An 18042-nucleotide genomic window follows, 5' to 3' on the forward strand; every position below is an offset into this window, starting at 1 on the left:
TTTTATAACACTCACACACGCTATATATTTTTTAATTTAAAAATATTGTCAATCGTCATCATCGCGTTAGCCAAGTCCGTCTGCCATCAAAGAATGCGAAGACGAGAAGATGATACACAAATACTTGTCGCCATACGTTTTCGACAACACACGTACTATCTAAACACAAACACACGCTCATTCGTCTCCATCTTCAGACAATCTCCCAGTCGCCCGATTGATTTATTGGCGACATCTGTTTTCGAAAGCTCAAAACCTAGCATGTGTTTAATATTACTTTAATAATATAATGGGTGCGCGCGCATATTTTCGTTGAGTGTCTTTGTCGTCGTTTCGATAGCGAGCCGTGCAATAGCTTTTTAGACAGGAGTGATAAACGTTTTTGATGGCAATAGTTCCCCATTGGCATCTCCGAAAAACTGTAGTAGTTGACAGTGATTCAATCACGAAACAAATAAAATTAATGCCATTATTACACAACCAATAAAAATATCTTTAATAAAAAAGGCATACAGAAAAATATTAGAAGAATCAACTGGTTCAAAAGAAGCAAAAACTATATTAATTTTGATAAAAGTGACCATCGAAAAAATCGCAAGAAAAAAATGATAATATTAGGAATGATTTTTTTTTATTAGAAAATGTTCCACTTGAGTCAAAAAAACTAATTTATTTTCCACTAAAAAAATATATTGTTTATGTATTATTTTCTAGTAATTATAATACTAGTAAAATAATACATTTTGTATATTCTGTATATAGTGATAATGACCAGTTTGAATTAAAAAGATAATATTTGTTACATATTTTTTAATAAAAAAATATTTATTTACATTTAGAGATTGACACAAGTGTCCACGGATAGACACGTCGATAAAAGAAAGTCGTCATAAAATCAAATATGAATTTTTAGCACAAATGTTTCTGCATAAATTTGCAACACATTGATATTGAGATCACTATAATCATACTACGTTTTCCTTCAAAAAGAACAAACAATTTTCATCCGTCTTTCATAATTTGCATATTATATATAATTGCGCACGCAATAATAAACCTGCGATTAGATAATTAATGTTTCAATTACACTTATGCAGAAATTTATAGCTCTCGGGAAAAATTATATGAGTAAGCGGTTGTTAAATGCGAAACAGCACAATGTGTTGTTTTTATTTGAAAGAAAAAAATAATTAACAAGCGTCCGGAGGGAAAATAATATGCGAAAAGTATATGAACAATTACCGGGTTCGAGTGATAAATTGCTCGAAAGTCGCTAATTTGCTATATAAAACAAGGTAACTGGCGGAATTTTGCATGAGTGTGTGTACATCTAACCCAATTTATAGCGAATTACTAATGCAATAGCAAAAACAGATACGTATCTCGAAACGTCAGACGCCAGCAATGTTAGAAGTGAGCGAAACAGTAATAAAATTATCATATTTTTTTTTATTTAGGTTTAATAATATTTATATTGTAGGTTAATAACTGATATATAACAGTGGAGATATTTTAATTATATAGGTATTTAGTGAGTGCAATAATTAGGCTGTAAAGCCTAATTATTGCACTCACTAAATACCTATATAATTAAAATATCTCCACTGATTTTACTGTTCAAATAATTTGTAAGGATAAATGTATATTTTTGTTTAAAGTTGAATTATTTTTTTACAGATATAAGACACCAACATTAAATTAAAATTACACACTGATTTAAGACAAATAGTTTAGTTTTTGATGTATATATTTTTTGTTATAGACGATCTGACAAAACTATTAGCTATTATAAACTACTTTTAACTAATAGTTATTATTCTACAAAATTTCACTTAAATGTTTTTTATCACATATATTTTTTTATCATATATAAATTATTATATTAAATTTAAATAGCTTTTTACAATTTTTATAAAAAAAATTTTGTTTAATAACTAAATATTTTATCATTAATTTTACTAAAATTGGGATATAGTAATATTTTATTAAATTAATCTAAACGTGAGTTTGTTATTAAAATGACAATAAAAAAAATTATATTCCGTTTTATCATTTTTTATTACATCTGACTTAACTTTTGTTATTATTAACTACTCATAAATAATATGTTTTATTTGGATCGGAAATTATTGCGCAAACGAAGCAAACAGTAAATTCTCATCATAGATGATCAATATAGAATATGCATATTTTAAAACACTGACGTGTATTCTAAAATACATGTAAAAAATAATGTCTTTATATATAACAGATGTTAATATGATTTTAATTCAAGAATATTATATTTAAAAAATATTTTACAAATATATTGGGAATTTACATTTGTATGATACACCGATACACCCAAATTTTTACTTAAGAAAAGAGAAAAATATAAAGTATTTGGAATTAATATAAAATAAAATTGACAATCTAAAAATCACATAGGTTCAGAATTTTCGCTGTGTGGAATTTTCGTGTGCGAAATTTTCGTTTGAGCAGCAATCTGGTCACCCTTTTATTTTACTTTATTTCTCTCAACAAGTTTTTGCTATAAATGTATAACATAGTTTTTCATAAGAAAATAGTTTTCCCCTGTTTTATTAAATTTGATTTACTAATAAAATTATTTTTTCAATCTTAAATCATATTTTTTAATATTTTTACTAAATCATGATTGAAATAGAATTTATTAAACTAATTTAAAACTAAGTTTCAGTACTAATAAATTTTTTTTTTGCCTGCGTATATATTTTTTTGTATAATTGCTTTTTCAATTTTTTTACTATAACTAGCTACTGATAACTAGAAGCTATTATTTAACTAAATTATGCTTAGATTTTTGTGCCAAAAGATAAAAACGTATATTATTTTTTTCAATGTGCAATACTTTAATTACATTTATTTTTAATGTACTTTAATATGATGATTAAAGTATTTATTTTATTAATTTAAAATAAAAAATAGGTTAACAAGACAATATTTTTATAATAATTTTTTTTTGGTATAGCTGATTTTAATATTTCTTACTGAACTTTTTGCTATTATTAGTTGCTAAATATAAGCTTTAATATCAGTGAATAATTTTTGACAAGTTTTGGCACAAAAAAATACATTTTTTTTGACAAACCTTAATTTATATTATAAGTTTTATATTTATATTTTTAAAATTATTTTTCAAGCTATCTTTTACTGCTGTATTAACTATTTATTTTCAGCAATTTTTATTTTACATAAACAAATTTATTATTCCTGCGTATTTAATATAATGAATTTATTATAATAAGAGCATAACATATGTACATATGTATTTAAAGATAACATTTAAATTCGAAATAACACATATACTTATTTTATTAAAAAATAAATTACATTTAAGCTTTTAGTTAAAGTAACAATTTAACAGCGAATTGTTTAAAAATATTGATGAAAAATACCATAAAATAAATATTAAACTGCATAATATCTCATATTTTTCTTGCGAATTTAACTACTAAAAGAGCTAATTAAATAAATATCAAATAGGTATTTAAATAAATAGAAATTATTAAGATAAATTAAATAAGAAAAATTTAAAGCATTATCATCAAAAATGTTTTTTTTATTTATTTTTCGGCATTTATATGGGATTGAGAACACGATCAAGTATATATCATATCGGCATATAACTTGTTTAAAAAATACACCCTGTAAATACTACAGATAACTTTTGAAGTTAGTATATGCTCCTATATTTTGTCAAACTAGCGGCTATTCAAGAATTTAAGGAAACTTTTAGATAAAAAATGTTTGAAAATAGAAATTGTATTAAAAATTAAAATTAAAAAAAAGTGTTTTGTGTACATTATTTTGAAATTTATGTGGACTTTTATACTTATTTATATTAACATAAAACTTTAAAAATATATAAATATTAAAAAAATCGTAATTTCGTTCATTAAAATCATAGAGAAAAGGGTTTACAAGTCGTTATATATTTATATGATAAAAAACTTTTTTTTTTACCCACTTATGTATATACAGAAAATTACTTAATTATTGTGGCTTTTGTCGGACGGATTTTTTTAATTCTGAATTTTGATCATAAACATTTAATACCATTATTAAAAATAAAAAACTTAAATTGGAAGATAATTTCAAGTAATTTATATATCTTCATATATTTATGAGATATTATTATATCATATAAAACATTCTTTCTACCATCACAAATTAATTCATTCTATTACTTAATAGCCTTCAGTCTACGTCCAATTATTATTGTGAAATCCATAAAATGGACCTTAAAGCATCATTTCTTAACAACTATATTTTTCAAGCAAATCAGTTAATCTTTTTCTTATGTTCCTGACTTTAAGATTGTTTTTTTAGACGTTAAAATGTCTTGCAAAAAATTTAAAAACCTTTATGCGGTATTTACTTTAAAATTTTCTTTTAAAACCATAAATTTTAATGATGCTAAAATACAAAAATAAATTTACGGCGAACATCTGTTATATCGCGGCTTACTAGCGATATCAAAAGCTGTTTAAACATGTATGCATTTATTCAAAATATACATAATTAGTAATTCGTTTAATTTCACCAAAAAAAAAAAATATATAAATTCATATACATTTGCGTATAATTAATATTTTAAAAAGCGTTCTCTTTTGCATATCGGTATTTCGAGCGAGAGAGACGCGTACACAATGCCAGATGGATAAGGAGATAATACAATGGAAATGCTCGTAAATCTAACAAATTAGGAATGACGTCGTGCTTCTCAAACGTTCGCCGACCACTCTTTCTCAAATATCGCACGCGGCCATATCGGGCCGTGTCGGGGTCAACAATTGGTCGGCGAGCGCCGCTTTTGTATTGTGTACCCGTTTGAGCTTTTGACATTTGACTGCCATATTATATAGCCTATTATTATTGTTATTACTCACCGCATGAAATAAACGCACAATTAGCAAATCTTAAACATTGTATGCTGAATTATGTGCATTGCAACATGTTTGTGCAAACGACGAGTTGGTTTTACTGTAGTGCGTTTGAGAAGCTTTAAATCATTACGACTAACAACAGTTAGCGATTCCATATGCGATGTTGAATAAGAAGTTATGAAACTTACTATAAAATATTTGAGTTATGATACAGAAAACTTGTAAGCAATACTTTTTAAAAACATTGTTAATATAGATTAATATAATTATTAATAAAAAAATCAATACTATCAAGAATCAATATTCCAATAGTATTCACTAGCAATTTCCTATGTACATACCTGAATTTGTTCATACAGTTATAGTTAACAGATGATAATAAGTAGAGGGTAATGGTGAATGTTTTATCATTTACAATATTTAATTCAGAACGTGTACGAAAAAATATTGTTTGGTATCCAAAAAAAAATAACCACTAATGTTGTTGCCACAGTAATGAATAACAAACAAATAAAACAATTCCTTAATACTTTTAAACCATATAGAATTTTGGCAGTCAATTATTAGTTCCTATTATATTTTTTTCAAATATAGATTCACCAAGATTATGCAATGAAACTATTGTAATAGTTTTATTGCATATTTTGTAATAGTCAAAACATTGATATCAAATATATTTGAGAAAAAACAATACCTGAATTTAATCGACGTGCTTTTTAATTTTAAAATATTGCATTTTAGCAATTTCATATTCAATCCCTTAAAGTTGTTGGGGAAAATTTATAATCACATTGCTTCACCCGTATCTGTTTATATACTCTTTTAAGATTTTTTTTGTAATAAAGCAACAATATAGTAATTTATCACTGTACTGATATCAATAATATTATTTTTTTAATCTTTTTATATACTAGTTTTATATAAAATGAACTAATTAAACAACTCTTAGGTTTCTTATAAATTAATGTATGCTAATTTTATTTTTATATATTATATATTCAACACACAAATTTAATATAATTAAAAAGATTAAGGATCATCTGCTCTAAGATATATTGTATGTTTAAAATTCGGCTAGTAAGATAAATAAATCATTAAATCTATAATATTTAAATAAATAAATAGTATTATACCGTTCCAAAAAAATAACTATTATTTTTTATAAATACATAAGAATAATGAGATTTCTAGATATATTATTAGTCATTAAAAACTGCAAAGACTCAATTTAATTAAAAAGTATCTGGTCCTAAATATTTATGATCTGCTCAAATTTCAATGTGTTTTATAAGGTATATTAATCATTTAATCAATATTGTATAAATTATATTTGTAAAAAATAAATAAATAAAATTTGTCATATTTTAAATCAACGCTGATTTTTTAATATATAAGATTAAGAAAATATCTAGATATTTTATAAATCATTAAAAACTTTTAATTTAATTAAAAGGTGTCATTATTATATTTGTTTACGATGTGCTCAGAAATATTATTGTTTTTTCTAAATGCGCTTAAAGAAGTAAATTATTTATATAAAAATATATTATTTAAATTTTATAAAATAAATAAATAGTATTTACAGTTCTTAAACATCAATAATGTATTTTTTTTAAACATAATAAATGAGAAAATTTTTGCTTATTTTATTATTCATTTAAAACAGCAAAACTTGATTTAATTTGACGTACTAAAAATATTGTTGTATTTTATAAAACACAAACCTATATTTAAAATGCATTCAAGAAGGAAAATTGTTAGGTAAAATACTATTTTATTTAGAAAATACTTTATTTATTATAATTATATTACTATACTGCTCTCAAAAAATCATAATAAATATTAATTAATATATACAAAATGTGGAGATTTTTTTAAAGCTCCGTTAACTTAATTTAATTAAAAAGTGTCAAAATGCTACTTTTTTCTGCTCAATAATATTGTATTTAATGCACGTATGAAAGTAAATTTTTATTTTTGTACATAATAATATTTAATTTAAATAAATATTGTACAAAAATAAATAAATTGTAACATACCGTTCTTGAAAAGCAATATAAATATTATTTTTAACATAAAGTAGGAATTTCTGTCTATTTTAATTCATTAAAAATTACACAAAAAAAAAGACTCAAACCAATACTATTTTTTATGATCTGCTCAATAATATTGTTGTATTTAATACAAACACAAACTTATATTATATTTGAAATGCGAGTAGGAAAGTAAATTTTTATTCTTATATAAAACAATATTTAATTTAAATAAATATTGTACAATATAAATAAATAGTATCATACCGTTTTTAAAAATCAATAATAAAAATTATTTTTAAAACATAGAAACTGTAAGAATTTCTGTGTGTTTCGTCATTAAAAATTACTCAAAAAAAGTCTCAAGCAAATACTATTTTTTATGATCTGCTCAATAATATTGTTGTATTTAATACAAACATAAACTGCACGTAAAGAAAATAAATTTTTATTTTATGTATAATATTATTTAATTTAAATTAATATTGTACAAAATACATAAATTGCATCATACTGTTTTTAAAAATCAATAATAAAAATTATTTTTAATACATAGAAATTTCAGGGAACTCATACAAATAATATTTTTTATGATCTGCCTGTTGTATTTTAAATACGCTTAATTAGTCAAATAAATTATTTAATACATAATAATATTTAAGTTAAATAAATTATGTAATATATAAATAAAAAGTATTAAAATGTATTTAATATAAGCAAAAAACATTTCTTAATATATAAAAGAATACAGTACTTTTTGAGTAAGATATGAGTTATTCATAGTCAAAAGTGATAAATAAACATTGACGTTCATTTTTAAATACAGAACTTTTAGTATAGAACAGAAAAGAAGTATAGATTTTGTACGACTCATAATATATATGAATAAAATAACATTAAAATTTCACTGTATATCAAACAATCAATTAAAAACTCAATCTATATTTATAAATATTTTATAAAATCATAGATATATTAAAAAGGTAATAAGAGTAGCACAGAAGTATATTTTTTTTAATGTTTCTTTCTAATTAAATTTGATAAAATAATAATGATAATGCAATTTTTCTGTATAAAAAAAATTGACATGCATCGATATTTTGTAAAAAAAAATTTAAATGAATGAGCACTTAAAAGTAGCCTATCCGCATTTTTATCATTACAATATGATTTATTTTGATCATGCAATGTTGTTGTACAAAAAAAATTTACAGCAATTTTTTTTAACCTAATAAACATTTATCGATGCTTCATATAAAATTACTACTTTAATTAAAATTTTAAATAGTAAAAATTGAAGTAAAATTATTTTAGTTTCATTCTGAAACGACTTATATTACATATGATAATATTGATAATAAAATTTTGCTGTTTATAGAATAATAAATTTGAAGCAATTTTTGAAACCAAATCTATATTTGAAGATGTTTTTTTAAAAAATCTGAGAGTTTAACTTTTTAAACTCATAGTGAGAAGCACAAATAAAAGTAATATACAATTAGTATTTAAAGAAAAATTATATTTTAATCTATAAACATATCAATTCTCCACAGAAGCATTTTTAAAATTAAAACTAACACTCTTTATTACTCTCAATATTATAAACCTTCATTCAAGGTATTGCATTTTTTTTTGCATTGCATATTACTTAATACAGCAACAAAAATAATTTTAAATATAGTATATATTTATATTATTCTTACTTAAACTGATTTATAAGACTGCTTAATAATTTGTAGCGTTACTGTTATGAGTTATGGCAATATTTTTATTATTTAAAAAATAAATTAATTTAACAAGGCAAACCGTATCAATTAAAACTTATTACATCAACCTTGAACGTTTTAATATTTTTACTGAATCGATTAAGTAACCGACTGACCAGTCGGGCATAAACAACGCTTATCAATATGTCTATATGTCCATATACTATTTTTTCTGTATAAAAACCATAAATCTTCCATATTAGCGATTTAACCTTCCCGGCGGCGTTTCATCAAACGGCTAATGACACACATGGAAATCAGGTTTTCTTTTTTAAACAAACGACACTGACAATGTGACTGTTAAGTTTTAAGAAAAAATTAGGTTCATCAATAATTTGACTGAAGTGAACTCGACGACATATTGTGAAATTCGGTAGTGTCAAAATTTTCGCACTTTGGCAAAGCGCCTGGACGGCTATTTATTGTAAGTAATTTACAATTGCGACGTCAAACTGCGGAGAGAAGTCTTTAGCATCCGCAGAAATTGATCTTATAAATTATCATAATCTTGTTTACAGCCATACTTAGTATATAAGCTATAATATATAGTACTTAATTTTGCGCTATCGTCTACTTTTCATTATCATTCGCCTTCGACTGAGATAAAACATAAATAAATATCAAAGAAAATATTTTTTTACAGTTTTAAATTAAACCTTGTATACTATTATATATTTACTATCTATAATATATAATATCAAACACATCCTACATAGCAAAACGATCGCGTTTTGAACTGTCTTAATAAGACAGCAGCACAAACGCGACATAATGCAGTGGCTGTCAAATGTTTCTATATAATACGACAGTAGTTTTGCTAGAGCGCTTAAACAATACCATAAACTTGTTAGTGAACGATAAACACGAAATAAATTATTGCATCACGTGTGACGCGGTGTATTTGAAAAATGAGAGCTTTCAACGTCGAGCTTTCAAGCTCTACGTAGATAAAATTGAGTGTGGTATATTTTCAACACATAAAAACAACTAATGTGCACCATTTTATAATATTATAAAATTGATTAATTATTTTTTATTTATTTAAAGTGACAGGTTTTCGTATTCAAGTGTCAGATAATTATTAAAAATTGTTGGACATCAATAATAAATTATTTAATTTACGATAACATATAAACGTAAGGTCTGTTATATGACTCGGTTGACTGTTATAAAATAAACAAGTTTATTTTATATTAATAATGAATTTTATCATACATTGATTGATTCTTGTTTGACAGTTAACAATCAGTTAACTTTTACAAGATATTTTAGGCAAGCCAATGTATATTTCGAGTTCATATATACTTTAAAAGTTGGATTAGATTGGAGCCGATTCCCGCTGGGATTCTTTAAGTTTAATTAAAGTTACTGTTTGACATAATTGCAAATCAGTCAAGTTGGGTGAGGTTTTAAATTATTAGTACATTATAGACTAAGACTATTTCTACTGAATTAAACTAAAAAATCATTTGCTACATCACTGTAAACTAAAAATATTTTAAATTGGATTAGTTTAGATTAAATACATACACAGTAATTCTAAAGGATATACATATTCGATCTTATATAAATAATATTAACACAGATTTTCTTAAGTAATCGTATATAAGGATCGATTATATCAACGACAAAGTAAAATTAATTTATAGTAGCATACATTGGGTTATTTTAAGGTATGGTAAACTTTAACTTGTCAAAATTTTATGAGTTTCATCTGCCATACCGCCACTTTAACTTACTTTTAAGTTTAATTTAATACATTATCATTAACATATAGTTAGTTTAAGTTTAATTTAAAAAGCAAATTTTAGACAATTTTATTGCAATTACGTTAGATTTTATTTATCAATAACAATCGTGATTAGGTTAAATTGAATTTATATATATGTCTATAAGATATTTTTAAAAAGCTTAAGTAAATAATTATATCAACGAAAAAATAATATCAAATTTAGAACATCTATTACTGAGCTATGTTGAGCTAAAACTCAGGTGCATTTGACATACTACAATTTTAACCTATTTTTATAAATATACGTTATCATTAACGTGTGGTTAGGTCAAAATATTTGCAAATGCATATAAATATAATTTTATTTTAATTATATAAGGTTAAAATTTAAATACAAGCTTAGTTTAATTTAGTCTCAATATAAGTTTTGTTATAGAACGTCTACTTTAAATAATACTGTGGTTAAATGTATAGTTTGAATATAAATTATATAATACTGGTAAGATAACTTATAATGGAATTTAATTTATGCATTAATTTAATATCAAACATTTTCAATATAAATTGAGTTTAACAGCTGATAAAAACAGCAACTCACTCCTATTTACGATTATTGTTATTAATTATAACCAGAAAATGAGTAAATAAAATTGCAAGCTTAAGATGAAACTGAACTATATTTGTTAGCAAAACAATTCAAAAAAATACTTAAATGATCTGCTTAGGCTACTTTTCAACAGACAACTCGATTCTAAAATTATGCAATAACTTTAGGTTAGGTTAATCTTAGTCTAGAATAAATATTATATAAAATTTAAGTTAAAGTTAGGTTACTTAGAATTTATTAAATAATAAAATCGAATATATAAGTTGTGTTAAGCTTTTGTGAGGTTATGGTGTAATAATTATTTAATATTTTAAACTCTAATAAATCTAGCATTAACCTTTAATGTTTATTAAGATAATTTAATTAAAATAAACGATTGTAAAAAATAAATATTAGTTAAGTTTGGTTAGGTTTAATTTAATAAAAATAAAATTAATTCTGTGGAGATAAATAGTTATACATTTTTTTTTATATATCAACAGTTAGGTTAAATTTAATTTTAAAAGTATTGATAATTTTCTGTATGTTATATTGTGATAGTTAATTTAAAATAATGTAGATTAGGTTAGGCTATCGAAAATATTTTTACACTAAAAAATCGAGCATTAACCAACTTTAACCATTAGTTAATGATAAAATACTTAAACTAACATGTTTAGTTTAAGTTGAATTTAAAATAAAATAAGGTTAGTAAGAAACTTTCAAATGTAAACAGATATATTGTATATTACAATGATCAACGGTCAGGTTGAATTTAATTTTAAATGTCATAAGTTTTTGTGAGGGCTTGTAATAAAAGTTAACTAAAAACATTTTATTTAAACACACGTTGCCAACATAAAAATAAAGCATTAACCTTACACTAACTATTAGTTAACATTAGAACATTAAAATCACATATTTAGTTAAATCTTAATTTATAACACATATTAAGTTTGATGTAATTTACAAAATATAAACTTGTGTGAAGGTCAAGAGTTATATTTTTTATTAAAATAACAGTTAGGTTAGGTTTGATTTCGAATATCATAAGTTGGGTTATATTAAGTTGTGCTAAATTAAAGTTAAAAAACTTTTTTTTTAAACTTTAGCTAAAATTCTAATATAAATTGCTTTAAGTTATAATTAAATTGTACTATTAGGTGCAGTAATTTATAATTAAGTAATATTTACATATAGATTAGTTATGATAAGTTAAGTTGGATTTATTAAAACACGTAAATTAAATAAAGTTATGTTAAACTTTTGTGAGGTTATGTGAAATGTTAGACTTTGAAATTTTATAGTTACTAAAATTTACTCTCAATATAAATACAATAAATGTGACTTTTTAAATATGGCAATTCAGTTTAATCATTTTTGACTACATTTTTACCAGTAAATATATATTTTTACCAATGAAAATATAATTTATCTTGTAGATGACAGTTTAATTGTTTGAATTTAACTTTTCTATAAGTATACTTTATTTGCGTTAACACAGTCAGTTCGAGAGAAATTTTATTCTATAAATGTTTTTAAAAATAAACAAGTAATGATAAGTATATTTAATGTATATCCGTATCGTGTGCGTAAAATAAACATTGCCATCTCTTTCTAAATTATGAATAATGATGAAATAAAAAGCTTTAGAACTGACTGTATTAACGCAAATAGTGTATAGTAATATATCATTATTTATTTAAGTGCGATGTAGAAATGTACTTCTCAGTAAAGTTATATTTTCATCAGTAGATATATACAATATTTTTATAAGCGAAAATATAATTCAACTTTAAAATGTCTATGAAACTCAATTTGACAGTAGCGAAACGTACATTTTCTGTTTCAATACAAACTTAACCTAATGAAAATTCTAAATCTAATTATAATTAGGTCTTTCATAGTCTAAAATACAATCTAAACCAATTCATCTCTCAGGGTGGGAAATCAGAAGTATAGACAGATGTAGCATCTCCCATATATATTACACTATGTTTTAAAAATATGATAGCTATGCTACGAATATCTGATTTAAGAGTGTTTAAAGTATATTCAAACCGAATTTTGGTCTATAGGAGGGCGCAAAAACAATTGTCACTTCTCAGAAGTCAAAAATTCACGGCAAAAGCAATAAAATCCTGTCGGCGCCGTCGCAGTGGGAACGCTCGGTAACGAGCGTTCCCACTGCGACGGCGACGGCACGATTTTATTGCTTTTGACGTGGATTTTTGACTTCTGAGAATTGACAATTGTTTTTTGCGCCTTCCTATTGGTCAAAATTCGGTTTAGCTGTGCTCTATTCGATTCTTATGTAAATCATTACATTGTAACAATCTTACTTTGAACATAAGATAACCGAGCTAAACTGGATGTCATTTATTTAAATACTATGAATCTTAATGATATTTATAAAAAATATTTATAAAAAAAAAAACGATGACAGTCAAAAATGATTTTTGTACCTCCCTGGAAATATCAGAAATGACGTCTTTGATCAACAACGTAGTTAGGTTATAATATATATTAATATAGATAGCTTAGGTTATATCAATGAGAATTATGATACATCTAACTGCAGCTAATCAATAAAAATTGCAAAATAAATTCAAAACAACTTGAAATTTATATACATAAAATACAAAGATGTTTATCAAATTGAATTACCAACATTATTATAAAAGTTGGTAAATGAAATATACTTTATTTCCATTAATGCTTTTAAATCGTTATAACCTACTGATATCAACAACACTATAAATTTACAATATATACTAGTTAGGTTAGGTTATACAATATATATATATATATATATATATATATATATATATATATATATATATATATATATATATATATATATATATATATATATATATATCATAAAGCGACATTTTAAACTATTTGCAAAAATGCTAAAATTAATCCAATAAGGTTCCTACAATTTCGATTAGTTATCACCTCATCATCAAGTAAAATATATGAAAATAAACTTTTGGGAATAAAAATAATAATATGATAAAATGTTTCTCAATCGTTATAACCAAAATATGTATCAACTAAAATAAACTACTGATATCAATTACAATATATACTAGTTAGGTTAAGTTATATTAATTGGAATTATGATACATTTAAATGCAGCTAATAAATTCAAATTAACCTTAAATTTGTGTTAGATGATAGTCTAGTAGTGCTATAAATATTAAATCTCAATTATTTTAGCTTTAGATTTACTAAATGATTAGATTAAATATTTTTAAGATTACGTATAACCATATTATATTTATATAAAATATAAACAATAATTTCGCTTCAAATTAATCAGCAATATTAACATTATATGATATTTTTTGCTCATGAGAATCACCAGTAGATGAGGTTAGGTTGTGTTTATTGACACTGCATTGAGTTAGGTTAGGTTATATCAATTAGATTTATGATACATCTATATGCAACTAATAAATTGAAATAGATAGTCACGTTATGCTAAGAGTAATATAAATATTATAAGCTCAGTTAGCTTTAGAATTACTAAATGATTTTATGGTTACGTTTAACCATATTATATTTATATAAAATATAAATTAAAATTTCGCTTTAAAATAATCAGTAATGTTTACATTACTTAGTTATAATAGGTTATGTTCATAAGAATCACCAAGAGATGAGGTTATGTTGTGTTTATTGACACTGCATTGATTTAGGTTAGGTTAAATTACGAAACTTTCAATTATGGATAAAATTAAAATGACTCAATCAATATATATATCAGATAGACACAGTTATAAACAAACACTCACCTCTGTGAAAAAGTTTTGTATCCCAAGGCAAAAACAGCCTCCTCCTCCTCCTCCTCCCTCTCCCCTCGATCGAGTCAACAACAAATCCTCGTGTCACACACCACAAACACGCAACAAAAACGCTTGCAAAATTTGCAATGCAACACTTGTATTTTTTCACCACTGATTTCACGCACTGCGTCGAGTATACGCTTACGGTTTGGTGTATTCGAAACGGATACGTAGTTCGCGGATAGTAGCGGAGTGGTCGCGCGACGTGCGCGCACTAAGCGCCCGCGACGGCCAATGCCGGGCCGGCTGCGAGCCGAACGCCCCCACACGCTGTTCGCAAACTACCTTAACAACCGGTGTGTGGGTGTGCGCCTATAACCTACCCCAACTCGCTCCTCCGGCGCCGGGCGTAAAACGTGGCGAGGTCCGGGAATTTTGACAGGAATCTTAAAGACGATAGCATTTTTAAAATTCATAAAAAAAATGATGCTTGATTTTCGAGTACAGTATGTTTACAAAACAGTTACACAATTCAATAATACATAAAATCAAAGTCAGAGCAAAGAATTTTTGCGGGAACCGAAAAAATATATTATTACTATTTTATAACCGTATACGTGTTATACATACATATAGTCCGTCCAAGATATGAACGCTCATCGTCATAGTATTAGTGAGAGAATATAATAGGGTGACCATGTGAAATTACAAGTGCAATTAATTTTTATTTTTTTAATTTAATTTGTTGATGAAAGTGTAAAATATCACTTTCTTACTTTTTTTGTTTATTTATATACATATTTAACTCAAAAATATGAGAGCAGTTTTGGTATCACTCTCCAGGGTGAATATCTGTTCAATATATTTTTTTTTAAAATACCAATAGAATATTACAGGAATTGTTTTATTGATTACAAAATACCACAACATGACAATAATTTATAATAAAAATATAACACAATATAATTTTTAATTCAATTTCTAACGTATGGTCACCCTACCCTTAAAACAGCTCTGATTTAGTATTTGTAACGTTCTCCTATCGGTGTAAACAAATTCGCGGAAAATGCATGCATGTATGCATGTATGCGTACACGTACCCTTATTTACAACACAACGGGCTATACATTTAAAGTTATTTTATAATCATAATATAATTATTAAAAACAATATTTAACAGAAAATAGCTACGTGTTATCCATTGCGTGAGCCACTGTCGTAACGAGTACTAGGACCCTACGAGTACAACCCTTATGGGCGGGCACCCAGCTTTTGACGGGGGCTCCTCACCCCCGTAGTACTGAATATTTTATTGGAGTCGCATTAGTATTTCTTCCACAATATTCAACAGTACAAAGAAGAAAATTTTCATTGACCTTCCATTGACTAACGTTAAAATTCTATATCGTTACTCATCAAGTACTACACTATAGTACTATTAAAAAAAACTTTAAATCGTTTTTCAGCAAACTGGTGGAAATTATAATGTCAAAAATCTTCTATGGGTATCAAAAATATTACGCAATAAAGAAAAAGAATTGTACAAAGCGGCAGTGAAAAATAACTAATGGTGGATCTCAACAGGACAACAAATAAAAAAACTACTTGACCCGATTGACTTTTGCATTGTCAAAGGATATATATATAAAACGAATTCCAACTGAATCATGTTTCATAGTAAAATTACAAACGAATTTAATCTACAAACAACAAACTTCCACTTTACACTGATTAGGATCTGTTCAGAGAAAAATTTGACCAAATTACCGAATTGATCATTAGAAGTAGAACAAGCAGTCCAACACTTAACAAAGACAATTCAAACAGAAGCTTGGAAAGCCACATAAAAAATGTAAAATCACTTCTTAATATTAGCAAAAAAATAGCAGAAAAACAAGCTACGTAAAAAGTAGCAACAATCAAGATTACCAAGCGACAAAACAAAATTCAATCCGTTAAAAAAATCAATGCGCTATTAGGCAACTTAAAAAATGATTCAATTCAAATTACATGAAGAACTTGTCAGCCTCAAAAAGAAACAATAAATGGTCTAGAAATGATAATTAAAAGACCAATACTTCTGCAGCTCCCTTGAAGAAGGTATCACACTATACGATTCTGCGACAGAAACTATAATAGATGCAAAGAATATAGTAAATTATCTAAAAGCACTCTCATCCCTTCAAGCGAGTCCAATAATTAAGAAATCAAAAAAAGGCGCCGGGGTTTGATTTAGTAACAGTAAAATTGCTATAGAAATTATCGGAAAAAGAAATGAAAATTATCACAATAATATTTAATGCCATATTAAGGCTGGAATACTTTCTTTCGTCCTAAAAAGTAACAGATGTAATAATTATACCAAAATCAGAAAAACTACTCGAAGAAACAACGTCTTATAAACCGAAAAATATTCTAAAATCTCTTACTTCAACTAATAAATCCAATTATTGAAGAGAAAAGAATTATTCCAGATCACCAATTTGAATTCATAAATCGCTACGGGACTGTAGAGCAAGTTTATAGGATTATAATAAAAAAATCAGTAAGTATTTTGAGGACAAAAGGTACTGCACCGCTGCGTTCATGGATATTAGTCAGGCTTTTGTCAAAGTCTGGCACGATGGATAAAAGTAAGCCTGCCGAACAAATTTATTAATTATTAGAATCTTACATAAGAGATAGATACTTTAGCGTGAAAGTCGACGCGGAGAGCACGGAGCTGAAAGAAATCAAATCCGGAGTTCCACAGGGAAGTGTATTGGTACCGGTACTATACCAAATCTATACAGCTGATCTCCCAAATATTCAGCAACAATAGCGATATTTGAGAACACCTCTCATCATGACCCATTGAAAGCCTCAGAATACTTCTAGAGAAACCTTCACGGGATCGAACGATGGATGAAAACTTGAGGAATTGAAGCAAACACGACAAAATCAACACACGAAACGTTCACATTGAATAAAAAGACCTGCCCAAATGTTTCGCTATATAGTCAAATATTACAACAACAAAAAAAGAGGTCAAATACTTCGGAGTATATCTGGACAGAAGGCTCATATGACGAAAATATATATTTACTAATAGGAAACAACTTGGAATCTTCAAAAAATGCACTGGATCTCAGATGAAACTGGAAAACAAGTTGCTAGTGTACAAGTCAATTATCAAACTAGTATAAACATACGGGATTTAATTTTGGGGTAGTGCCTGTACTTCC

At 25.5% G+C, this 18042-nt stretch overlaps 1 protein-coding gene across 2 annotated transcripts in view; it reads right to left on the reverse strand.

The window, feature by feature from the left end:
* LOC148237161 (protein tiptop-like) overlaps positions 1 to 18042 on the reverse strand; it is a 490960-nt gene that overhangs the window by 409145 nt on the left and 63773 nt on the right. Inside the window, exon 1 of one of the 2 annotated variants that reach the window (XM_088181924.1) lies at positions 14828 to 15126. The exons of the other annotated variant lie outside the window; for it this stretch is intronic. The gene's annotated coding sequence lies outside the window, so the exon portion shown is untranslated. Of the gene's footprint in view, positions 1 to 14827; positions 15127 to 18042 lie in introns of those variants that run through there. 2 annotated transcript variants of the gene reach the window in all.

The sequence above is a fragment of the Plectrocnemia conspersa genome, unplaced genomic scaffold (genome assembly GCF_051122295.1).
Source record: "Plectrocnemia conspersa isolate PC_06_02 unplaced genomic scaffold, ASM5112229v1 ptg000003l, whole genome shotgun sequence".
Lineage (NCBI taxonomy): Eukaryota > Metazoa > Arthropoda > Insecta > Trichoptera > Polycentropodidae > Plectrocnemia > Plectrocnemia conspersa.